We start from the raw sequence: 18,244 nt of genomic DNA, 5'->3' as shown, positions 1-18,244 counted from the left end.
TCTTGTACTACGTAGGTTATTTCAGCTCTCTGCAAGAAGAGACCTTCAACTATTATTTGGACCTTATCTGCGTCTGTTGTAACTGGTAGGCGATAGCTGTATAACTTTTTCATAACCACCTTGTACGCTAGTCCCCATGGATTATTCTCGACATCAATACACATCTCATTGTAACATCTTGTCTTGCTTTTCGTTTATGAAATTAGTTCTCGCTGGATTATAGGGTTCTTGGAGCGCTGTAGAATTTTCGCAACTCCTTGCTATTTGACATACACGCCGTGCATGGTTTTATTTCCTTCTTAGCTCGGCGATTTGGTCAGCCAACCAGTACACATGCTGTCTGCCATTCGGCCGGCCTCTCTTTTGGTGTAGATGTCTGACAGTTGCCAATCTGTCAAATTAGCTAGTTAATCGCTGATAAATGTCAAATCAATCTTTGAGGCAATACAAGATGCCTCACATTGCGTTTACGTAGTAAACCCTTCACTCCGTTATCTTTAACCACTATTCCCGAGGAAGTCACCCTTAGGTATTACATCACGGGGCTGGTTAGCTACTACGCTACTCCTTATTGCTTTTACCATTTCTTCTTATTCGCGCGGTTCTTTTTGATTCGTTTTGAATTGATACGATGTGCTCCATTAGTGTGGCATTTCGTTCGCCAATGTTTCAATGGAAACTACAACAGCGATAAAAAATCTGTCTAATCCGACGCTGTGTGGAAGGCGCCAATCGTATAGACAATGATTTTGCCCAAATAGGCGAAGCCTTTTATTATGACCAGATCCTCCGATATTAGGTAGAATCCTTGACAGTTATGTCTGTGTCTTTGCCGCTTTAACGAATATATATTGTGTACCCTTTACATTTACTAATTATTTTTAATAATTTTCTATTATAAAATAGAAAATGGTTCTCTATTGATAAGGAAAATATTAGCTGTTGTATGTATAGTAAAGTTACCAATTCGATGCGTTTTTTAAGGTATTAGTTTAGCTTTGGTATATATTTAAGTAATAAAGCAAACTTCATCAATGAAATTAAATTAGACTTTACAACGTATAGGAATAATTGTTAGAATAGACAATTAGTCTTAATAGAATAACGATAATAAAGAATTCATACTAAACGATTAATATGAAAATTTTATTATAGTTTTCGTGGATATATAAGATAAAATAGTTTTAAGGAATAGAAATAATTTGCAATAGTTAAATACAAGCAGAATGTTATTACATATTACCGTAAAAGTAATTATAAAGTATAAGAAATGCGTATAAGTTTTAGTCCAAACTCTTTAAATACACATAACAATACAGGTTATATTGGCGAAAATATGGCTAGGCAAATAATTAGATTTTTTTTCTAATGTTTTTTACAAAACTATTATATTTATGTCATAGAATCTCTAATAATACACATAAGAGCTTTTTTCATTAGTGGTTTTACAAAAGTTTTCAAAAATATATCACTGCGACTGCTGTGCTTTCACTTAATGATATCCATTTCCCACGAAAGAGTTTTTTGAAATATGGGGAAAGCTAAAACTCGGAAGGTGCAAAATCTACCGTATAGGATAGTTATTGCAATACTTGCACGTACTGATTTTGAGCTTTTAAGCTGTGTGAATAGGTGCAGCTAAGCTTTCTGTATTTTTGTCACACAGCTTTTGAAATTTAAAATATGATAAAAAAATATTGCTCAACTTGCCAGATGGAACATATAAAAATTCTTTTAAATGCTTCTTGGTCACCCGAGAATCTAGTAAAATCATATCTTATACTTCTCGGACGATTTTTAATGTTGATGCAGTATATTGAACGTCTCACTCATAATTATCAAGAAATGTTTAAGTTTGTGTAAAGACTTTTTCAAATGCATTTGAACTCTATCTATAAAATCAGATCTAGAAATTTGGAAGCATACTCCATAGTTGAATGCGTTTACAAAAAAAAATGGCTTTATATTTTTATCTGAAATGAACTGCACCTGGACGGACAGACGGATTTTTGTGCGAAAGGGACTCGTGGACTAATTATAGTTCTTAATAATAATAATTATTTAGTTTATATATGTATACATATTTTAATTATTGAACTTTAATATATCATGTTAAGGTTTTAATTAATGTAACAAATTAATGGTTATAAATTTGCCTTTTTAATATAGAGTATAGTGACAATCCGATCTGTTTTTTTTTAAAGTAATTTTTATTCTACTTGATATGTAAACAGCAAATGCAACACATGTTTACTAAAAAATATATAGTTCCCACATTAGTTCTACGTTCCATGGCATACAAATTGAAGAAAATTAGCTGTTTAGCTAAAGTGATAACACACACGTCCATGAGTCTAATAAGGGCTATGTTACACATTCCTACTGCCACCCATTTCATTGGTTGTGTCTAGACAGCTCGATAAAGTTCAATTTCTAGCTTTTTAAGAACGTTTGCGATTAGTTACCTGTAATCCTCTTTAGTTATGAACACAACCATCTTCAGGTCGCTGGATAAGTCAGGGAGACTATCAAAACCAACTAACAAAAGTCCCATTGTTCATTACTTTTCAAGTAACAATTGTAATGAGATTCTTGTTTAATGTCACTGTTAGAAAAATGTATTAACTAAGGATTTTTCACTTTTCAATGTTTAAGTCTATATAAAATTGGTGGTGAGCAGAGTAATCTTTAAAAAACGATATCACTAATAGAGGCACATATTTTGTTGATAATGCTACAATCAAATCCATTGTAAACGTAAGCATTTAGACTCACTATCCCAGAAGTGTAGATATTACTTAAGAGACATTCATTAAATCAATTTTTAAGATTTGTAGTCAATTCGAACAAAAATTTAATTCCTAGTTAAAACCCTTATAAGACTATTGGACTGTTTTCAGGCTTTTTAAATTTACCGAGCTTAAGAAAGTGATCTGCGAAATCAGCTCTATATTACGTTGCGTAAAAAAACTCTCTACTTTGCTTCTTAAGTATAAAAGAAGTTTTCTTTAACTAACTTTAAGATACAGTTATAAAATTATTAATGCAGAATTGGGGAAGCTGTGCATTATGTGCATAATGTATCATTAGAAAATGATTTAATCAAATTTCGACAATGTTGTTTACTTTTCCGCTGAAAATGTTAAGAAACAGAAGTGTTTTAATAGCACACAAATTCTATTATACCTAGAATTCCACCTGGGAGTTTTTCAAACGGAGTTAGTTATAATCTACACAGCCTGCTTTTTCTTGACTAATGGAAACTTTCATTACAAAAGGCTACGTTTCAACAGACAATCTGGCTGTTATTAAAGTTATCTCAACTACTACATCTCATCTAAACTTGCACATGAGTGTAAATGAAGCTTAACTTATTGCGTAAATGTTTAAAGATATCTCTAGTATCGATTCCTGATTGTGTGATCTGTACGAGTAACACAGCTGAACAGACTACCTACTTAGCTATCGTAACCAAACTCCATTTATAAGTTCCTATTTGTTGATTAATAATAAAGACTATAAAGTGAACTATGGAGAATAAATCATCATCTACTAAATTTACTTACATATATGAAAATAATAAATTCAATTTTATTACTAATTATGTATAATATATATATTTTAATATATAGTTTGATATATATTTTTATATATTTTTGTACACATATTTTTATATACACTTTGCATATATTTTTATATATATTTTTATGTAAATTTTTTTGTATATTTTTATACATATTTTCTCATATATTTTTATACACATTTTTATATATAATTTTATATATAATTTTATATATAATTTTATATATAATTTTATATATAATTTTATATATAATTTTATATATAATTTTATACACATTTTTATATAAATTTCTTACATATATTTACACATTTTTTTATATGTATTTTTAAACTTATAATACGTTCCTATACACATTGTTGTATATATTTTTATATAAATTTTAACATATATTGTTATATATATTTTTAAGAAGAGGTTTTTCGAAACTTAATAAACTACAACAACAAAAATTCTTTTATATTATTTTAATTAATTGAATTGAACAGCTGTTTCGAATATTACCAAACACCCATTATCAGTGATCTTGAAAATAGTTCCTGTATTTAATTATTTGTGAATAATTTTTGCAGCCACGCCTTCTTATTGTATGGGTAAAGCATTGGAAAGCTGCGAATGTTCTTGAAGTACCTTAAATTTGCAGACAGGTTTTTTGTTCGGCATTACGAATTATAAGAGGTTTAATATTCATTGAATTTCAAATAACATACGAATTAACGAGGGGACCAAAATGTATGGAAATTTTATGAATTAACGAGGTTTTTCAAGGCACCCGCAATTTATATAATTAATAATAATTAAGGTTTACGATTTATCGGGGTACGAATTATTGCTATTATATTTTTTGTATATTTTGAAAAATATTTTTATACATGTTCTTACATATATTTATATATATACATATATGTCCTTTTATATACATTTTTGTGTATATTTTTGTATATATTTTTATAAATACATTACATACATTTTATATAAATTTTTATATTTACTTTTTACATACTTATATATGTATTTTTATATGTATTTTATATATATACTTTATATATTTTGATATATATTTTTATACAGATTTTTTCATATATTTTTATATATATTTTTAAACATATTTTTATAGACATTTTTATGCAATTTTTTTTATATATTTTTTTATATATTTTTATACATATTTTACAAATATTTTTATATGTTATGTTATATGCATATTTATTTATATTTTCATATAAATTTTTGTACGTATTTTTATATATATTTTTTATAAATATTTTCACACATATTTTTATATATGTTTTTAAATACATTTTTGTGAATATTTTTATATTTATTTTTATGCATGTTTTTGTAAATGTTTTTTATATATTTTTTTATTTACATTTTATATATTCATATATATATATATATATTTATATAAGGTTTTATGTATATTTTTATATGTAGTTGTTTTTTGTATTTTTTTTTTTTTCATATTTTCGTATATATTTTTATTTCGTTTTCATATATATATTTTTGTATATATCTAATATATAAAAATCTCGTGTCACGGTGTTAATGTTAAAACTCTTCCAAAACGGCATGACCTACAAGTTTTTATATATATGTTTCATAACTTTAAAAAGGGTGGTGAAATAATAAAATAACTAATACATTGTCCCATTTTTCATCAGTAGGTACTATAATTTTGTGTGTATATTAGACTGAGCAATGTCAGAATGATGCAAAGGGGTCCATTTGGGTTGTCATACGAATAATGCAACAAATGTGCGAAATATTAGATCAATAAGAACAGATGAACAAATGCAACAAGATCAGGAAAATAAGCGTGTGAGCATGTCGAATTCGCGTGAATCTCAAATACAAGCGGTACGATCTGAAAGATATCAACAACGACAATTAGAACGTCGGTTTTTAGCTAACACAAGCAGAGCCAATGACCGGCTACGCCAACAAGCACATCAAGCATTTACATCCTCTTCGTTCCTTCGTCTTGCATTCAAGTACGAGCCAGATATTGAATATTCTACACATCCGAAAGTGTTGATTGGTTCTATGAACAGAGAATGCCCTTATTGTCAGCACTCAAATTCAAGCAAAAGTCAGCTGGGATGTGTTGCGCATCAGGAAAAATGCAACTACCAGAAATTGAGAGACAACCAGAAGCATTGAACGGCTTACTCATCGCCCGTTCACAGATTCAAATCTGTTCCTGAAGTCCATTCGCATATTCAATTCATGCTTCCCAATGACATCGTTCGGAGCAACAGAAATAGTTCATATCACTGCGGCAAATGGTAAACAGTTCAATTCAACATTTAAAATCAAAGGCCAAATGTACCACAAAGTAGGTTCATTGCTGCCAAAGCCAAACGAACCACATAAATTTTTATAAATGCACTTCAGGGGCGGTGAAAACAACTAAACAACTATGGCAGAAGCTATGGCAGATTTTGTATAACCCATTGTTTCCACATACGATTCTTCAAGTTTTGGGTGGTTCGCCACTATCAAAAAGTGATTTGTTGTAATCGGTTCGGCGTCTTCAGTCTTAATAGGTACATCAGTAAGCGGGCGAGAGTTTATGATATTTTCGGCGTCGATGAGTACATTGCGAAGTGTCTCGACTCTTGGTGTGACATTCTTCAAAGTGTGGCATAATAGACGCTTTACGAAACGAATTAAACGTTCCCAGCAACCATCAGTGCTCGGGTAAGCAATGCAATTGAAAATCCACTCGATGTAGTCGTTGGAACCCTCGTGTTGGATGCGATCGGTGTCTAACATTTTCTCGTTTGATCGTAATTCTTTCTGATCCGCTATAAAGTTCTTACCATTATCATATCGAATGCGAACTGGTGTACCACGACTCTTTGCCTAAGCTAAGAATGAATCGCACGTTGACAGGTTTTCAACAATCTCCAAGTGGGCAGCTCTTGTGGTAAGGCAGGTAAAAATTGAAACCCATCTTTTTTCTTGTCGTTGACCGATGGCGACACTATCAGAACCAAACAGGTCCACATCAATATAAGTGAATGGGCATATAAATGGTGGAAGTGGTTTATCTCCCTCAATTTGGCAGGTGGGACATTTACGATGAACGTTTTTTATAACCTTTTTGACATGTGGCACCCAAAATCGTTGACGAATTTCATTAATAGCCACAGCTTTATTTTAGTGATTTAATTGTTCTTAAAAATGGTGTACAATTAATTTTTGTGACGATATGACTGTGTGATCGGTCGTCGGTCGTTCAGCGGCAGGCACGTAGTTCATGCTCGTCCAGATATGGCTGCAATTTGTAAATCAAGCTACTCTTTTAAATGGGCTTTTTTTTATTAAGCTGGTTGATTTCGTTTGCAGAATTCTCTTTTTGAGCAACATTCTCTTATGCGTAAAGGCTTATTAATTATCAATGTCAGTAACCAATATTGCGCAAGCTTCTCGATGGCTCTTAATACCCATGTCATATGTCGCTACAACTTTGAATAAGACGAACATTTATTAAAATTTATGACACAATCAAATGAACGTGTTAAAAATAATCAGCAGATTTCTTCTTCTGTAGAATTTGATGCTGTAGCAAGGCCAATCGGATTCATGTTTTTTCAAAAATTTAGGGTGATAATTCTTAAATAGGCAGCGACAGCAAATCCTGTTCCACTCGCATCAACCATGACGTGCAATTCAATTCTTGAAGTTAAGACGATATTTTTTGAATAACACCTGTCAATTTTAAGATGTTTCAGCTTTTCAAACTCTGACCACCAGGCTCGCCAAGTTCAAAAATTGGTGAATTGTTTTCATTGACGTGCATTACTATACTTGCTTTACTCTGTGATGATTTCGGTGAAGCAGTGGGAAGCAAACATACGATCTTCGCGATAGAACCAAGCCAATAGTTATGTTATACAAATAATGGCGACAATTGGCAGCTTTTAGCACTGACACTGTGCTTCGAATGGTACAATTTGCTCTAATTTAGACTCTCCGAACAAGGGTAGCTCTTGCAGTTTTGCAAATTGGTCTTTCATGATCAAGTCTAATCTTCCAAATCGAAACTCAAACTTTAATAGCATATGGCACATCGGCTGGATATATTAACATTGACACAACAGTTTCACGTGCTGCACCAACAAAGCATTTTTACCTGTAGCTATAATTAAACATCTTTGTCGTATTGTTGTTATTCTTCATAATTGCATTAAGTGCATTTTTCGTCGATTATTCTTCGAGTGTTTCATTTGCTACACTATCTTTAACGTCAGTCATTTTTCCCGCTTTTTTCATTGTCTCCCAATTCTCAGAATTACTCGTATTCTTTCCACTTCTCAGTTTCATAAAACATAAAACTTTCTAAAACATGAAATTTTTTTATTTAGGCATGAATATATAAAATACCGAATTGTTAAGTATATACATAAAACCCGTAATTGCTCTACGGCTAGATTTCGGCAAAAAATTGACGTTATCAAACATGATAGCTTGTGGGCTTGTTCACTGCAGGGAATTTTTGTGAGTGCAAATAGTTGTCCAAAGCTGGCAAATTGTCAACAATCACACTATTATCAGGAATCCTGATAAAACACCAGATGGAGAGCACGTTCATAGAGTCAATACGCCTGTTGTTGACGACGTTACTAGAATCATGGCTAGCGACCGCATATTGACGCGAGAAATCGTGATTAGAAGAAGATATAATAATCTGGAGTTCAGCACCGACACACCGTTCATACGAAGTTCTACAATATCCGCTAATCTTTTGGAAGGAACAAGAGCGAATAGTGCGCAAACATTAAACAACGAGATCCCACAACAGGTAATTCATTCATTATAAAGATTATTCATTAATATTAATATTAGTGAATATTTTGGTTACAGGTGACGAAACAAGCAAGAGAGTGTGTTTGATGGATTTTTATGTGTTTCGTATGATGATTCGACGCAAGCAAGACAATATTATTCTGCGATGTCGTAAACTGGGCAAACAATTCATAGTCGACATGTACGCGAAGATAGAGAACGAACTATTGCGATTCCTGCGACACAATCAACAGAAGCCACATGCGGAAGAATACATCCACTTACGAGACGCCATCATGAGCGACGCTGAAAGAAGCAAAACTGGTAACTCTTTTATTCTACCATCATCGTACGTAGGCAGTCCACGTTATATGCAAGAATACACACGAGAAGCTATGACTTTAGTGCGGGAGTACGGGCAACCGTGTTTATTTATTACATTTACATGTAATCCAAAGTGGCAGGAGATTATATCTTCGCTATTGCCAGACCAAAATGCAGTACAGCGTCATAATATCACAGCACGTGTGTTCAAACAAAAATTAAAATCTTTAATGAGCCATCAAGCTTATTGGTGTTGACTAAAGACGGACTAACAAAAAATATCGCATATAAACATATATTACTGTTTCAATTTAAATTTAACTTTTAAGAGATCAAACAATGACTACGTCCGTTACTTTAATGAAATACATTGAATTAAGAAAACGAATTATTGGTGTTTTTTTTGCTTTAATCGGCCATGCACCTACAATAAATTCGTTCTCTTCTATTTAAAAAAAATAATCACTAGAAGTTTGTATTGCACAACAACGTTTGCCTGGTTATCTAGTTATCTTTTATATATATTTTTATACATATTTTTATATTTATTTTAATATATACTTGGGTGGACCAATAGAAAATACAATTTATTAACAATGTTAAAATAATTCTATATTTTATATTATATTACAAAATTCTCAAAACTTCAGTGCAGACAATATTTTTCGTAAACACCCTTTGATCATTAGCCAAATGACCTTGTCCACCTTCGTTACTGACATAAAATTAAAGACCGTTAAATGATCTAACTCTACTTGCTGCAATGTGAAGTTGACCATTCCAAAAAACAAGTCTCCTCAACAATTCCAACTCTATCAAATGTCTGTCCTTGGGATTTGTTAATTGTCATAGCAAATGCGGTGATGACTGGAAACTGTGTTCGTTGAATATTAAATGGCATTGCAGTCTCTGAAAACGTCAAGTGTTTTCAGGGACTGCAAAAATCAAAATACGTTCGCATTCTCATCCCATTCACTAAAGCTTGCTTCATAGTATTTAAATTTTGAATTAACAAAACTATCGCATTAATTTTGAGTTTCAACTTATGTGGTGGCAAACCACTTACCTACAATCAAAGTATTCAAAAATTCTACTGGATAATTGCCCACTTTGCTGTTATCCCCACAAATAATTGTGTCAAAACTGTGATAAACCTTTTTATCACCAACGATGCGATTCAATACATCGTTATTGATAAGTTCACAATCTTCATAAGTCAGAGCTAACACAACTGACTTCAACATTCTATCTGATAAAATGGTTTCATTAATATCTCCAAAAATTTCTAGTACTATGTTAGATCCAACACCTATCAAATTTGTTGGAATTTCAACTGAATCTTCAAAAAACTGTCTGACATTAAATTCACCATTGCCAATTCTCTTTAGAAATTGAACGAATTCGAATAATAAACTCACTAATAATAAAGAAAGCAACTAATGATCCTTCAAACTCACCAAAATAAAACTTATTTTCTTGAAATTTTACATTTTTTAATTTTTCTACATATCATTAGTTAATTCGAATACCCTACTCAGCTCAAGAAGCAATTTAAACTGGCTTTTCTTAATTGTTACTCAAAATCAGTATTGATATCCTACTTTGACCTTAAAAAGTATTACATGCGAACGTACATGCGAAAAAATAACGTTGTTCACTTCTGGCATAAGTCTTCTGCACGTCTTCACCTCACCAACGGTATAAATTGTATCCATATATGGCAACGACAACGCAGTCAAAAAGAGAACACAAACTTTTTTGTTGGCTTAATTATATATAGAAAAAGAAGAAGAAGATTTTTAAATATATTTTTGTATATTTTTTTACACATATTTTTATATATTTTTTATATATATATTTATAAATATTTTATATATATTTTTATATGTATTTTTATATATATTTTTATACCTTCTGCTCTAAAAGTATTTTGTATTTTGTAAATAAAACACACAAATTAAAATTTTATTCCAAATTTATTTTATCTCCTTTAAAATATCCTCCAGCTGAAGCAGAACATATATATCAACGCTTAACCCAATCTTTCATACACTTTTCGTAGGCCCGTGCAGGTATGGTTTTTAGTTCCTTCAGCAAATTCTCTTTTACCGATTCAATCGACTCAAAATGTTTACCACGAAGGGGCAATTTGAGTTTCGCGAACAGGAAAAAGTCGCACGGCGCCAGATCTGGCGAATACGGTGCCTGAACGATGACGTTTACAACAAGAATTTTCCATAGTAAAAATCGCTAAATGCACTTGAGGTAGTCTCACATTAACATCTGCTGTAAACAAACTAATTGACAGATGGCGCTCAAATTTGTACCATATGTCAAGAAAGGATGTACCAACATAACAAAAAAAAGGTCTATTACTTAAGGACTAGTTAACAAACAACAAAATCCGGATACTTTTTGAGCAGAACATACTTTTTGAACATATTATTATATATATTTTCATGTTTTATTAAATAAATATTTTTAGAGTATTATAGCAGATCGCATTAATTTCGCATTAATTTTGAGTTTCAACTTATGTGGTGGCAAACCACTTACCTACAATCAAAGTATTCAAAAATTCTACTGGATAATTGCCCACTTTGCTGTTATCCCCACAAATAATTGTGTCAAAACTGTGATAAACCTTTTTATCACCAACGATGCGATTCAATACATCGTTATTGATAAGTTCACAATCTTCATAAGTCAGAGCTAACACAACTGACTTCAACATTCTATCTGATAAAATGGTTTCATTAATATCTCCAAAAATTTCTAGTACTATGTTAGATCCAACACCTATCAAATTTGTTGGAATTTCAACTGAATCTTCAAAAAACTGTCTGACATTAAATTCACCATTGCCAATTCTCTTTAGAAATTGAACGAATTCGAATAATAAACTCACTAATAATAAAGAAAGCAACTAATGATCCTTCAAACTCACCAAAATAAAACTTATTTTCTTGAAATTTTACATTTTTTAATTTTTCTACATATCATTAGTTAATTCGAATACCCTACTCAGCTCAAGAAGCAATTTAAACTGGCTTTTCTTAATTGTTACTCAAAATCAGTATTGATATCCTACTTTGACCTTAAAAAGTATTACATGCGAACGTACATGCGAAAAAATAACGTTGTTCACTTCTGGCATAAGTCTTCTGCACGTCTTCACCTCACCAACGGTATAAATTGTATCCATATATGGCAACGACAACGCAGTCAAAAAGAGAACACAAACTTTTTTGTTGGCTTAATTATATATAGAAAAAGAAGAAGAAGATTTTTAAATATATTTTTGTATATTTTTTTACACATATTTTTATATATTTTTTATATATATATTTATAAATATTTTATATATATTTTTATATGTATTTTTATATATATTTTTATACCTTCTGCTCTAAAAGTATTTTGTATTTTGTAAATAAAACACACAAATTAAAATTTTATTCCAAATTTATTTTATCTCCTTTAAAATATCCTCCAGCTGAAGCAGAACATATATATCAACGCTTAACCCAATCTTTCATACACTTTTCGTAGGCCCGTGCAGGTATGGTTTTTAGTTCCTTCAGCAAATTCTCTTTTACCGATTCAATCGACTCAAAATGTTTACCACGAAGGGGCAATTTGAGTTTCGCGAACAGGAAAAAGTCGCACGGCGCCAGATCTGGCGAATACGGTGCCTGAACGATGACGTTTACAACAAGAATTTTCCATAGTAAAAATCGCTAAATGCACTTGAGGTAGTCTCACATTAACATCTGCTGTAAACAAACTAATTGACAGATGGCGCTCAAATTTGTACCATATGTCAAGAAAGGATGTACCAACATAACAAAAAAAAGGTCTATTACTTAAGGACTAGTTAACAAACAACAAAATCCGGATACTTTTTGAGCAGAACATACTTTTTGAACATATTATTATATATATTTTCATGTTTTATTAAATAAATATTTTTAGAGTATTATAGCAGATTCTTTTAAAACTGATTTTCATGTACCCAAAAATGGATCTTTTTAGTGAAACTATTATCTATTGATAATTATATAACTAGGCAAGAACCTAACTAGACCTCATTTTTATGAAACTTCTGTATTGGAATTTTACCACTTAAAAAGTAGATTTACAGATGAAAGGGCAGCGTTTTGTGGATGCGTAAGTCATACCAAAGACATATACTGACATCCCGAATAATTTTTAGGTCGACGATCTGGAAAACTAAATCAATAAGCTTTTAGAATAACTTTAATAACTATTTTTTTTTATCATCGCATTGAGGAAATTTACAATAATATAGCAAATGTTAGTCATCTACTGTGTCGTCAAAATTTAGAGTTCAATAATGTCGCGCAAATTAGAAAAGTAACTGACAAAAGTATTTGAATAAAATAATATTTAAACATTTCATTGCTACTCTGATCAAATTCATAACATTGCCCTCCTCTTAAATCTGTTCGTCCCAAACAGGAACTACCACATCGTTGCAGTAAGGTGCCAGCCGTTCCAGATGCACCACTTTCATTCGAGCTCTATGATGCCCCGACTCTTGAATTCGATAAACAACATCATTGATCTTCGTTATTACCCTATATGTTCTTTTCCAATAGGTCTGTAGTTTTGGAGACAAACCTTTCTTCCGTTGTGGATTATGGAACCACACTAGGTCTCCTTCCTGGAAACCTTCAGAGTTCATTCTCAAATCATACCTGGCTTTCATGTTGTGGAAATAAATTTTAAAAGAAAGAAATGGTGAAATGCTGTGTAAATTTTTACTTTGAGTTCCGGAATTATTGGACTTACGAAGAAAAAATACAAGGAAGAGTTGCTAAAAATTCAAAGTTCGTACATAAGAATTCGAGTTTTGAATTAGGGGAATTTTACTGTAATATAATAGGTCTGTTCCACTTGTGTATACACAAGTGCGTCCCACCAGCAAATTTTTTTGTATTTTCTTGTAAATTTTACTTCGAGTAGCTCGTGGAACAGACCTAATATTTATTGACATTCCTTTGTATTTAATTTTTCTTAACTACTAAAATGTATTTATTTTTCCTAAAATTATAGCAAGTAATACTTGCCCCTATAACACTGAAATTAAATGCAGTCCATTTTCGAAATTCGAAATAAAGAGTTTATTGCATGTTTATAGGGGCGCAAGAAATCAAATATAGCAATGATACTTTGTTTTTAATTTTTATTTGAATATATAAATATGGACAAATTAATTTTTTTTAGTATTAATGTATACGAGTGTGTACACAGAATAATTATTACATACATTTTTTTTTGTCACAACAATTAATTAAATTGATTATTCATTGCGAAGCTGGATGCATATTAAATAACATAACTGTTTCGTCCAAACAGGGTTTGCTGATTGTTTATCTTCTCAAAATCAGTGCTCAATAAGAAATACACACAGAGGATTTTGTAAATTTTTTGTTAAACGTAGTCGGCCTAATATGTCGTCTATAAACTATTGAAAAACTTCCAAACACAAATATTTTTCTCATAGACAAGCCACCAGTTAGAATTTGCAGAGAAATGAATATGAAGAAATGAACCCATCAAGGATCAGACCACTTTCAAAAAAAACACCAATTCATTAATTCGAGATCCCTTACAAAAGCTTCATCTCTGCTCAACAACTCTGCAGACAATTAGCCTAACGATCATTGCTTATGTTCTGGAGCGCTTGGTCGATTAAAAACCAAGCACTTTTTTTCTGAAAGTTTTGTGCACCCATAAAACTTATTTTTGTTTTATTGGCTTTATTCCAATATTCCAATTTCATTCCCACTCGATATTTAATTTTCCATATCATATTTTATAAGGTACGTACAAAGGTCTAATAAATTCTTTGGTTTTAACAGAAATGTACCACATGGCATATTTTCTTCCAAAGTATCTATGGACTTATTGAAAAACGAGTTTGATAAACATATAATTTTCAGAAATAAAACCGTTGACTGCCTGCACAGATCGTGTGATATTAGCTCGCTAAATTGCTTTTGCAGAAATACATTCAGAAAATTCATTTGGAATTACAAAAAATGTGAAATCATCGCTGCACACTTTCAGACTAATTTCTACGCATATAAATGTCATTATATTAAGTTAGGCTAGAGTGGAGGTCTTATACAACAAAGCCTACTTTAGATCAAATAATGGCGTACTCTAATACCACGGAGCCAATATATCAAGTTAACTCAATTAGTCAATTTTTATAAGTGTTCTGCATCCACACTCTGTACTCATTCTATGAGTATATGGTATACAAATTTAAGTACATGAGTATTGGTATCCTTTCATCTTCTCAATTCAACACACTTCCATCCATATATTTCAAAAATGCAGCGCATCTTAAGTTTTCTATATCAATATTTCTGATTTACCCATGCAGTGGATGCCTACATATTTTCATTTAAAACTATTATGAACGCTTTTACCCAAAATTTAATACATCTTCCGCCAAATTACCCGAGGACATTTGTAAACCTTTCTTCACCCGCATAATCACAACCGCTTCAACTCTTTACTTGACTACTCTTACTCGAGCGGAGCCACAATTAACATGTAACATAAAGAGCTATAAGACATCTACAGCCAGCGAGAATATGTGACATTCCCATTCGGTTGGGACCTAGTTTTAACGCACTTATCAAAAAGTATAAATTATATCAGAAAATATATTTTTATTCTCTTAACTTAACAATCCAACAGCTTACACCCATATTTCGAAAAATCTTGAGATGTTGATTTCAACATTATGGGCTCGACACATGATACTGAATATGCAAAATATGGAACAAGACAAGATAACTAATGCCGTCAGTGAATGTATATTTTCATTTGTGCACCCATCCATAACATCATATTCAATACCAAAAAAGAACCAATATCACCTTTGAGAAGAACACTATTTGTTTTCCTCCAGGAGTTAGCGTCAGTGGCACGGAGATACGGTGGGAGGAAAGCATAAAATATCTAAGGGTCACTTTTTACAAATGGCTTAATTGGTTTAAACATATGAAATGCAAACGGAATAGTTGCTCTAAAATTCTACATCTCATTAAGCCGCTGTTGAATAATAATCACTTCAACCTCAAAAATATGAAGTTATTATATACTCAAATAATTGGGCCAGCCCTACTGTACGGATGTGTTACATACAGCAAAATCTCAAATACTGCCATAAAGCAATTACAGATAGCACAAAATCTGGCTTTAAGAAGACTAATTAATATATCTTTGTATATTAGAACAACAGACATGCATAGAGATCTAAGAATCGACTCAGTGAAAAAATATATCAAGGACAGAGCCCTAAAATTATTCACAAAAGTTGATACGTTGCTCAACCCCGCCCTAACAAACCTTAAGTCCTCCTCAGGACGCACAGAAAGATATGCTAACTACGGTCCGTCATCAGTTAGAAGATAAATAAATGATAATGCTTCTAGTATAGTTAAAGTTTAGTGTAGGGCAGGGATAAGGCCCTCAGCCACAAAAGAGTAAAAGTGCGCAATAGCACTAACTCAAATCACAACAACAACAACTATATGTTTTTGATAAAAATTAATTTAACAAAACTGTTTTATTATAGTACAGAAATGCTATATCAAAGCACTTTTATAAGATATTAACATACTAATACCTATATTAATTATATGCCAACATATGTTAATATGTTGTTTTAAGATATGTTAATATATAATGTTATATAACTTAAAGAAGTAAAAGGTAAATGAAGTCCTGTTGACGGTTTATTGAATTCTTGTGATGCTGGATATTAATCTATGTTAATTTCATGTATTATATATTTTAAATTTATTAACTGCCGAAATATGGATTTAATATTTCCGCGACGTTAATTGAAACATTCAACAACTTTAATCATTTAATGAAAAGTTGATGTGTTCAGAACTGGAGTCTAATCCAATAAATAAGAGTGATTGCTTGCAATTAATTACTCTAGTCGAGGTAACGAACAATAATTTGGTTAGTTAACTGCAAAATTTCCGATGAATACATAACAATAGAAAATTATGGAACAGATTACTGAATCATATAGATGTCCTGTTCTGTGTATATTTTTATTATAAAATTATAGGTTAAAATACGTATAGCAATGTTTCTATACGTATTTTAACCTATAATTTTATACAAATTTTTATATATTTTTTATGCAGATTTTTATATATGACTTAGTATATATTTTTATGTGTATTTTTACACATATTTTTATATATATTTCTATGTATATATTTTATATATATTTTAAACATATTTTTGTACATATTCTTACGTTATTCTTATGTTAATTTTTATTTTTGTAAATTTTTTTTTAAATATTTTACATATGTTTCTATATATATCTTTATCTCTAAATTCAATTTTTGTACATTATATCTACACAATATATCTACATAATATATTATATTATATTATATTATATTATATTATATTATATTATATTATATTATATTATATTATATTCATATTCATATTATATATTTTATTTAATATATATTATATTATATTTATATTATATTATATTTATTATATTATTATTATATTTATAATAAAATGTAGTATTATTATTTATAATATAATATATTATATTATTTTATATATTATACATTACATTTCATTATTTTATGTATTACATTATATTATGATATATATTTTATTACTTTATATATATTATTTTATATATTATATTACTTTATAAATATTGTTTTATGTATGACATCGTATTATTATTATATTATAACACTTTTTATATTATACTACTTTTTTTATATCGTATAATATAATATACCATACCATATATTATAAAATTTTATATTATATTATAAATTTTATTATATATATTATATTATATATTATATTATTATTATATTGTAAATTATATTATATTGTATATTATATTAATTTATATTATATTTAATATAAATTTATTATAATATATATTATATTATATTATATTATATTATATTAAATTATATTATATTATATTGAATTTATTATATATATTATATTATAAGATATAATATATTATAATAATTTATTATTATATTTTATATTATATATATATTATATTATTATATATTATATTATATATTATATTATTATATATTATATTATATTATATATTATATTATATTATATTATTATATATATTATATATATTATATTATATAGTAGTAGTAGTAGCTTTATTTTTACTTCATTTTAAAGTTATTATATTACATCGAAGTTATATAATAATTATAATACATATAATTATAATAAATATATATAAAGCTTACAGCTATGGCATTTTAGCCGTCTGCCGGAAATATTATATTATATATAATACCATATATTATTTTATATATATAACACTTTATATTATATATATAACATATTATATTATATATATAATATATTATATTATATAGTATATTATATTATATATATAATATAATATATTATATTATTATTATAATTATTATTATTATTATATATATAATTTATTATAATTAA

This window comes from Teleopsis dalmanni, chromosome X, assembly GCF_002237135.1.
Source record: "Teleopsis dalmanni isolate 2A chromosome X, ASM223713v2, whole genome shotgun sequence".
Taxonomy (NCBI): Eukaryota; Metazoa; Arthropoda; class Insecta; order Diptera; family Diopsidae; genus Teleopsis; species Teleopsis dalmanni.
The sequence above is the reverse complement of the archived record's forward strand: the minus strand, read 5'-3'. Positions refer to the sequence as shown.